This window comes from Miscanthus floridulus, chromosome 8 (assembly GCF_019320115.1).
Source record: "Miscanthus floridulus cultivar M001 chromosome 8, ASM1932011v1, whole genome shotgun sequence".
Taxonomy (NCBI): domain Eukaryota; kingdom Viridiplantae; phylum Streptophyta; class Magnoliopsida; order Poales; family Poaceae; genus Miscanthus; species Miscanthus floridulus.
In genome coordinates, this window is record NC_089587.1 from 180,947,383 (window position 1) to 180,955,024 (window position 7,642).

A 7,642-nucleotide genomic window follows, 5' to 3' on the forward strand; every position below is an offset into this window, starting at 1 on the left:
AGGGGGCCTCCCAAGGTAAAGATACCTTGTGCATCCCATCGATCTTCTACTTCTTGCGGAGCACTAGGTCTCCGACCATGAAGAATCAATCGTTGACATTGCGGTTGTAGTATCTTCGCATGCTATCAAGGTACTTCATTGTTCGAACACACAAAACTAGGCGCTCCTCCTCTAGGCTGTCCAACTCAATGAACCGGGCTTGGTCGGAGTTTTCTTCATTGTAGTTCTCCATTCTGGGTGCTTGGAAAGTGTTGTCGGCCGGTAAAACAGCCTCGGAGCCAAAAACCATGAAGTATGGGGAGTCGCTAGTGTTGCAACTAGGCTAGGTCCTTAGTCCCTAGACCACAGCTTGTAATTCCTTAAGCCACTTTTTTTGGGGTGCCTCTGCTAGTTCTTGTAGAGTCTCTTCTTCAACGCGTCAAGAATCATGCTATTGGCGCGCTCAACTTGGTCATTAGCCCTGAGGTGCGTGATCGAGACATACTTAACTGAGATGCACCTTTCATCGTAGAAGTCCTAGAAATTGGCACTGATGAATGTGGACCCCAAGTCGGTGATGATGCTATTCAGCAGGCCAAACCGGTTAATGATGTCATCAAGCAGCTCGGCTGCCTTCTTCGTTGTAGCTTGAACCAGGGGTTTGTATTCGATCCACTTGGAGAATTTGTCAATGCAAACATAGACCCAGCGAAAACCTCCCAGCGCGTGCTTGAAGGGCCCAATCATATCTAGTCCCCAGCATGTGAAGGGCCAAGATGCAAGAATTGTTTGTAAGGCCTGGGTCGGGATGTGAATTTGCTTAGCAAAAAACTGATAATTCTCACACCAGTGAACGAATGCCTCAGTATCGGCAACCGCTGAAGGCCAATAGAAACCAGCTCAGAAGGCTTTGTCAACTAGTGTTCTAGAGGCAGTGTGATTGCCGCAAGTGCCAGCATGGATCTCCTTGAGTATCTTCTCGCCCTCTTCCACGAAAACACACTTTTGGAGTAGCTCTCCCTTGGTGTTCTTATGATATAACTTTCCTTCGACTAGGACATAATGCCTACTGCAGCGAGTGAGGCATTCTCTCTTTGTGTTGTCACCCGGGATGCCTGAGTGGTGAGGTATTTGATGAAAGGTTCCCTCCAATCACTACTTGGGCCAGGGACTGATGCGAGTAACAACTCGGTAGGTGGCTTTTCTTCAATGCCTTCTTGCCCCTACTTGGTGGATGGCATCACTAGGTCCTGGATGAACACTCTAGCTAGAACTTTGGCCTAGGTAGACCCTAACTTTGATAGCTCATTGGCTGCTTGGTTGTCAGCCCGGACCACATGGTGGTACTTGATGTCATAGAACTTATCTTATAACTTTCTTATCACGGCATAGTAAGCGTCCATCTTCTCATTGGTGCAATTCCAATCCTTGTTGAGCTGATTGATCATGAGTGCAGAGTCACCATACACCTGGAGGCGTTTAACGCCGAGATCGACAGCTATACGGAGACCATGAAGTGTCGTCTCATATTCATCGGTATTATTGGATGCTCGAAAGTGTAGGCAAAGGACATAGCAAAGCTTATCCCCTGATGGCGAGATGAAATATACACCACCCTAGTGCCATCGAGGTTGAGAGACCCATCGAAGTACATGGTCCAGTGCTCGGGGTGGTCGACCAGGACATGAGTCTGCATATCCATCCACTCGGCGATGAAGTCGGCAAGCGCTTATGACTTGATCGTGTGGCGAGGCCTGAAGTCGATGGTATAGGTGCCGAGCTCGACCGCCTATTTAATGATGCAGCCGCTTGATTCCTTGTTGCAGAGAATGTCGTTGAGTGGGTACTCGGTGACTACTACTATGTGGTAGGCTTCAAATTAGTGACAGAGCTTTTAGGATGTGATCAGGATGGTGTACAACAGCTTTTGGACCTAGGGGTAGTGAGTCTTAGACTCATTTAGGACCTCGCTGATGAAGTAGACTCGGCGCTAGATTTTGTATACGTGTCTGCCTCTTCTCGTTCAACAATAATGGCGGTGCTGGCTACCCGGTTGGTTGCTACGATATAGATTAGTAGGGTTTCATCCTTTTGAGGGGCGGTCATGATCGGCGAATGCCTTGTCAGCGTCCTCCAACTAGACTAATTTCTCTTGAGCCTTGAGTAGCTTGAAGAAGGGGAGTCCGTTTTCGCCTAGACAGGATATGAAATGACTTAAAGCTACCATGCACCCCGTTAGCTTTTGGACGTCCTTGACACAGGTCAGTGGCTTCATGTTGGTCACTGCCGCTATCTTCTCAGGGTTGGCTTCGATGTCGTGGCGACTGACGATGTTGCCTAGCAGGATACCAAATGGAATGCTAAAAATGCACTTAGTGGGATTCAGCTTCTATTGGTATACTTTTAGGGCTTTGAAAACTTCGGTGAGGTCGGCGATGAGGGTGTCGGTAGTCTTAGACTTAACCACCACATCATCGACGTAAGCCTCGATGTTCTTCTCGATCTGGTCCTTGATGCAGTGCTGGATGGCTCTTTGATAAGTCGCACCCGCATTCTTGAGTCCAAAGGACATGGTCTTGTAGCAGTAGGCGCCGAAGGGCATAATGAACGATGTCTTAATCTGGTCTTCTTCCTTCAGTGCAATCTAGTGATAACCAGAGTAGCAATCTAAAAAGCATAGGAGCTCGCAACTGGCTGTAGAATATATGACCTCGTTAATGCGAGGTAAGCCGAAGGGGTCTTTAGGGCAGTGTTTATTGAGATTGGTGTAATCAACGCACATTCTTCATTCTTTATTCTTTTTTTACAAGAACCGGGTTGGTTAACCACTCCGAATGATACACCTCTTTGGTAAAGCCGGCAGCTAAGAGCTGGGTTATTTCTTCCCTAATGGCCTCCTTTTTGTCCTACACGAATCGTTGAAGCTTCTGCTTGATCAGCTTGGTAGTCGCCGAGACATTTAAGGAGTGCTCGATCAGCTCCTGAGGCACACCGGGCATGTTCGCTAGTTTCCATGCGAACACGTCAACATGCTCTCTTAGGAAGCTAACGAGCGCGTCTTCCTATTTGGGATCGAGGTCAGCCCTAATTCAAGTAGTCTTAGACTGGTCGCCGGGGATGAGGACCACTTCCTTCACCTCCTTGAACTTGGTTGACACTCGGGTGGCCTCCATGATTGGGATCTCCAGGTCTTATGGGGAAATCAGTTGTGAAGATGTGAGGCAATCTTGCATGCGGATGGAGATGTCCATAGCCTCTGTGAGTGCGAAGCTTTCCTTCTCACAGGAGTAGGTGACGTTGAGGTTGGCGCACAGGGAGAGGACCCCCTGCTCCATCAGCATCTTTAATACTTGGTACGTGTAGTGCGGCACGGCCATAAACTTGGCGAGAGCTGGTCGGCCAAGGATGGCTGGTATGTCGTGTTGAAGTCAACAACTAGGAAGTTGACATAGTCGACGTGGAAGTGCTTGGCGGTGTCGAATTGTACCAACAGTGTAATCTGCCCTAGAGACAGGGATGCTTTTTTGGGAATGATCCCCTAGAATGGAGAGTCCATGGGGGTAAGGTCTTCTTTCTTGATCCCTAGCTCCTCTAGGGACCCAGCGAACAGGATGTTGAGGGCGCTTCCTCCATCGATGAGGACCTTCTAGAAGCGCATGTCCTTGATGATGGGATCTAGGACGAGTGGAAAATGCCCTGGGTATAGGATATCCGACCACTGGTTGGCCTTGGAGAAGGTGATTGAGTGCTTTGAACAGTCGAGGTACTTGGGATCAGCGATGGGGCCATCATATGTAGCGACCGACATGACACGTCGGGCTACAAGCTTCAGCTCCCGCTTGTCTTCAGAGACAACTCTCCTACCAAAGATGGTGGCAACGGTCTTGGTGGGGTCCTGGTAGGTTGGGCCCTTGTTCTTGCCTTGTTCTCTACCTTAATCATCTTCGATCTCATAGTTATCACGTCATGGCTTCTTTGATGATTAGCCATCGAGCGCTGTCTTTAGGCCTCTGCACTCTCGCATGGTGTGCTTGGCATCCTTATGGATAGGGCATGGGCCATCTAGCAGCTTGCCAAAATTAGCGTCGTAGGTGCGCTTGGCACAGGCGTTGACGGTGTTGATGGAGTTATTAGGCCAGCAACGATGGCCTTGTTTGCCCCTCAAGCTCTCCTGGCGGTCGTCATGCTAGGGCTCGCAGTCATCTTGGTGGTGGGCGCGGTCGTCGTGGTAGTCTTGGTCATCATGGCGGCGGTCGCGATCATCGTAGCGCCTGTCTTCATGACGATCATCGTCGTAGTGTTGGTGGTGAGTGGAGCGGGTAGGCCGTTCAGCTTCTTCGGTGTCGGCATACCCATTTGCTATTTGTATTAGTTCACCGATGGTTGTGGGTCTCTTGCGGTACAGCTTGCCATGGAGTTGCTCGTGCCGAAGCCCTTTGGTGAAAGCGGCGATGGCCTCGGCGTCAGTGATGTTGGGAACGGAATTTCTTGTCTCCAAGAAGCACCTGATGAAGTCACGTAGGGACTCCCTAGAGGATTGATGAAGCTTCCCTAGGTCATACTTGGTGTCAGGCTACTCGCACGTAGCCATGTAATTGTCGGTGAAGACTTTTTTGAGGTCATCCCAAGATTGAATGGAATTCTCCCATAGGCTGAGGAGCTAGTTGTTCACAGACTGGTTAAGCATGATGGGTAGATAGTTCACCATGACATCTTCGTCTCTGCCTATAGCTCTCACGGTGATCTTGTATAGAGTTAGCCACTGAGCGGGGTTGGCCTTTCCATCATAGGTGTTAATAGAAAGAACCTTGAAACCCATAGGCCACCGAAGGCTCAGAGCCTTTCCATGCAGGAGTGAAGTCCTAATGTGCCGAGGAGAAGTGGTGCTTGACAGGCAGCAAATCCCTCATGTTCAGCGTTGAATTGCCGATGATGCTCCATCTCTGCTTTGTAGCGTGCTGACCTACTATTTTTGATGTGGCCGGCGTTGATGTGGTCACGAAGGGCATGAGGGAGGGGTTGATTGACCTCCTAGTTGTGGTTGTCACCCCGACCTCCCTAGGGGCGTGGTGGGTGGCCATCGTGGCATGAATGAGCTTCGTAATTGCCTCTAGATCCTCTATAGAGGTAAGGACCTCTAGCCTGAGGTCAGGGGCCCTCAGTGTCGTGATGCTCTGTCATGGCGGGAGCGGCGTCTATGAGCCGATGCGGTGGAATAAGATGGGGCATCATTCTGGAACTCATTGACTTGGACTTGTGCTGCTATGATATGTGCTCAGACCTTCTTGGCCTCTAGAGTGTGAGGGAGTTTATCAAGCTTATTGAAAGCAACGACTAGATTAGCATTTGGAGTCTGGTAGACTGGCTGGTTGCCCACCATATCAAATGCCTCCTCTAGATTATGTTGATGGCTGGGCGAACCACGACCATCCTCATTAGCCCCTTGGGCTACTTCAGCATCTCGGCAACATTGGCAATCGTTGTTCTTCGCTAGACGAGCATCGCGCTCTTCAGTGGTTTTGCCATCCTTGGTGACATTGTCGTGGCTGACATGGAAAATCATGCCCCTGAACCCTAAAGGGAAAGCAGGGTAGCTTGATACGGTCTTGGTTGAGCCCTTAGAATAATTGTTAGGGCCCTCATTTAGAATGTTGTGGAGAGATTTGGTCAGAAGAGAGGGTCAATCCGAAAGCAGGTGAACAACCACCATGTTGACCATGGGCGCGGGCTGATCAGAGTCAGTCGGGTCGATCATGTAGAGGTCGGTGATGTGGTTGCGCTCGATGTGGTCGACAAAGAGGTGGTGGATGGCATTCTGGTACGCAGATCCCACACCCTCTAGCCCAAAGGGATAGGGCTTCGGTGGGTCCTCCATCAGGGCATCGTAGTCGGCCAAACATAGGTTGGTAGCAGGAAGTGGTCAGCACCGCACCGTGTGCCCTTCTGGAGTAGCCATGATCACTAGATCAGAATCTGGACACCTTGAACAATGTGGCCAAGCAGGTCTCTCAGTTACAGTGGCTTGGTGATCTTGGAGTACTAGAAATTCGTCGCTCGCTCTAGATTGATCTAAGACCAAATCCACGAGGAACTAACATTCTGCTAAGCAGTCTATGACCCAATCGATTGATGCGATCAGATTATCATTGCTGAGGGATCTCCTAACCTAGTGGCGAGGCACCAGGATCAGAGATGTCATTACAGGTGTTGGCACGATCAGCGTAGGGTGATCCTGCACCACCTTCACGATCTCCTCGTTGCTGTCGGGGCCGATGACCCAGGTCATTGATCCGACCATGAAGATCTGGCTTGGCTCAAAAAAGGCCATGGAGTTTGGGAAGGTGACCATCTAGTATGCCATGAATTCAGCACGCACACCCCCTACCTGGCGTGCCACTGTCAATGAAATACGTTTGGTAGTCTACCGAGGGGTATGCCCATGGTAGTAGATGAATCGGTGGAGGTGCACGTGAGAGAACCAGATGGTGACACATAACACAAGAGACAACAATTAGACAGGTTTAGGCCATCAGCTTGACGTAATACCCTACATCTCATGTCTTTACAGATTGTATTATGAGAGATGAGATGAAAACGAGGGAGATCCCTACCCGCCTTATATAGCCCAGGGGGTAGGGTTACAAATCGGTTGTTTCTATCCTGATCGGTTTAAGATAGGAAGTTCTAGATATTACGGGATCTAGCATATCTAAATAGGTTTCCTGGATCACCGAAGATCTTCACGCAGTCTTGTGAGGCATGCCAATCTGTATCGTGCTTCGCACGACGTTGTCTTGTAGGTTGGGCCTCCACTGGTGGCGTGGCCCATGCGCCGTCTTGTGGGCTGGACCACCCCTAGCGGCTTGGCCCATGTACATCCCTACTGGTATCAGGGGTTATACCCCCACAATAATGATAAAAAAACCCTAGCCTCCATTGTTGATTATAGTGGAAGCTTTGAGTGGACCGGTTGGTCTCGTGGTTTTTACTCCTCACCTTGAGAAGGTTTTCCACGTGAATCATTGTGCCTATTGTGTATTTGATTGTTAATTCCGCTGTTGATCTAATGGTAGATGTTTTCCTCATGATTCATCATAGGATGAGAGATCATTGTTTTTGGCATTTTATCCTAACACTATTATAGTAACTATCTCAAGCTTTGGGTGCAGGCTAACCATATCTAAGATGCTCCGTCATGGGGAGGTGCCTCACACAGTAAGCTTTGATCCGGTGGCGTGGAGGGCACCAAAAAACTTTCTCTCAGTTAATAAAAAATGTGCTCGACATTCTAAAAAATAACATCAACAAACGATGGTGGTGGCCCTGCTAGGATGATAACAAAGATAGCTACAATGATGTTAGTGTCAGGGGTATAGGCATGGAGGAAGGATGATGAACATATATATAGGGCTATTTAAGATGACAACAATCATGCATTATGAAATATATATAGGACAAAAACATAGATAACAACTAAATAGACATTTATTTTTTTATACAAAAGAAAGCTATTTTTTTAAAAACTAAATATTATAGAGAAAAAAGAACAAAATTTAATTATCGCTAGGTATCTAACCTTTACCCGGTCAGTCTAATTCATAGATCAAAATAGAATCATGATAATAATAGGAACCAAGGAGATGAGATGAGAAGATAAAATGAA